Here is a 2,757-nt window from a genome sequence, read left to right as displayed (position 1 = left end):
TTTTCCGTTCTGCTTGACGTCTATATTTCTTTGAGTTCATTTTCATTCTCTACGGTTTTGCTACTTGAGGACTTCATATGATCTTTTGTTTCATGCAATTAGGCAACTCCATCCTATTTTTGTTTCGAATCATGTAATTTTGCAACTCCATCTCTTACTACTACTGATCCTGAATATAAAATTGTTAAGAAATGAGCTCAAAAACTTTATAAGACAAGAATTTTTCTGGATTTCGGGGCAACACAAGTACAAACAACCTCCATTTAATCTCAGACAAACTAGTAAGTAATTACAACGAAAATCATGGTAGAATATTCGGGATATTTCTAACTCTGAAATATTTAATTCATGACACATCTGAACTAATTTTGACTATAATTATCTTCCTCATTTTGACAACCTATAGACACTCGTGATAAAGACCTGTCTGGAATTTAAAAAGTCAGCTTCTATGGGGACATTTTTAATTTTTGTGTTATATGTTTGTTTCATGAAAAATTCTAGTAGAAGGATGAACGTTTTTAACTTTAAAACACTTGGAGGATATTTTCTGCTAAAAATAATATTTTAAGGATGTAATCTAAGTTAGAAGTATAGTTTAAGGATGGTTTTGGCCAAAAAGTATATTCTCCTTGTTCTTCTTTAGATGTTTGCACATCTCTTTTTTCCTCGGGCCTAATCTGTAAAACTATCCCTAAAATTCTATTATTTTTAGCCAAATAAAAATTGTTTTAGTCGGAATAATGTAATTTCAACAGTGTCTTTTTTTAATTTTTTTTTATAACTATCTAAGATAATGAGATTCTAATTATTTATTTCTTCTTTAAAAGCAATACACTATTTTAACTGTGTGTTTTTGTTGAGGCCAACTTTGTAAAGAATTTGGGACTCCATCATTTTTACTTAATAAATAAAATTTAACCAAAATAATGGAGTGCCAGCCAAGTTTTATTATTAAATTTGGCATGAAAAGGGAGACAAAAATTAAAAAAAGGTATTTAACATATTTTATTTTAAAAAATATTACATGAACAAAAAAACTATGTAACATTACGTGCATGCTTCACCCCCATTAGGTGGGATTCTACATAAAATTTATTAAGTTTAAAGGATAGATATACTATGAAAACAAAATATGAAGAAAGAGAATAAAAAAGAAGAGAAAGCAGGAAAATGTAATAAGATGAGAAAAAAGAAAAAAAAAGAAAGAGATAGTATGAAATATATACGCCGAACATGATTATTCAATTATAGTTTCGAAATAATCCAGAAATGATGAGGGGTAAGTAATAAGATTGTGTTAGACCCTCAAGCTAACTGAACCGACTTTGAAAAGACTTGTGGAAGCAATGTATGTGGTTGTATGACTAAGGCAAGATGTGAAACTAAGTCTAAGGCGACTGAGTGTTGGCAAGGCAAACTTAGACGAAGGTGGGCAAAGGACAGGTTCATGGTCTCTCATGGGCAAGCAGTGATATCGGCTATACAAGGGCAAGGTAGATTGTACGTTGAAGGCATGGCATTGACAGAAAGGATATGTGAACTATATCCTAAGTTTTGGCACAAGTTGAAAAATATATCAAGCGTTGAAAGGAAGTTGAAAATTAGTCTTAAGTATTGGATGTTATCGGAAACAACCTTTCTATCTCCATGAGGTAGTGGTAAGGTCTACGTATACTCTATCCTTCCCAGACCCCACTTGTGGAATTTCACTGGATATGTTGTTGGGATTAGTTTCCTATAAACACTTGTGTTCTTATGTTAGCATGAAATATTCTAAGTCTTTATGCGTTTTTGTGTGTATGGCTGAATCCTGCAGAATTTACTTGACTGCCAAGCAGTGGTGATGAAAAAACATTGTCTATAATTGCAACTGGTATCAGACCATTGCTATACGAAGATGATGATGAATGTTGAACTTCGAGAACAAGTGATATGAATTAAGGCATTGATTGGCCTGACTGATGAACTGTCAAGAGATCCAAATCTGGTGGACTTAATCACCCAGATTCATGACATACGCATAAAATTGGGCCAGACTTGTGTTAATATTGACGATCAACTAATTAATAAATTTGGTGAATTTTTGTGACGCTACAGGAACAAAAATTAATGGTCTAAGGCAAAATAATAATAATTTATATTCAGAATTGGTGGTGTTGCGTCGTGCTGTGGCTGTTTCTAGAAAGAATCATGATGATCGTTCTAAGATAAAATTTCAGAACCCAAGTCTTTGGTGGTGCTAGAAGTGCCAAAGAACTGGAGAATTCTCTATGGATATGGAACCAGTATTTCTCAGTTGCTCAATTTTTTGAAAATGACAAAGTTGAGCATCACTACTATGTACAAGGCTAGTGTAACCACCCATTAATTCGTTTTGAATACTAGAGCTTTATATTCCATAAAAGACTTATCCTGTAAATTTTAAATGAAATATTGGACTATTCGATAACTATCATTATTTATTTGACGGATAATTTTTAATTAATCGACTAAATTGATAATTTAGTTAATATCTTATACCACTTGTCCCATATTTATTAAAATAAGTTAGTAGAATTTATCACTTTTAGTACATAATTATTTTATTTAGAAAAGAAAAGAAAAAACAAGGGCAGAAGCGATTTTAGGGAATTCATTGGATCGTGAAGTTGCTAGCTAAAGAAGAGAGACAAGGGGGAAGCTTAGTCTAATTGTCCGAAGTGATTCTTTCTTGATTGGATGCCAGCTTTCTCTTAATTCCTATCGTGCACTTAC

This window comes from Solanum dulcamara, chromosome 4 (genome assembly GCF_947179165.1).
Source record: "Solanum dulcamara chromosome 4, daSolDulc1.2, whole genome shotgun sequence".
NCBI classification, from domain to species: domain Eukaryota; kingdom Viridiplantae; phylum Streptophyta; class Magnoliopsida; order Solanales; family Solanaceae; genus Solanum; species Solanum dulcamara.
The sequence above is the reverse complement of the archived record's forward strand: the minus strand, read 5'-3'. Positions refer to the sequence as shown.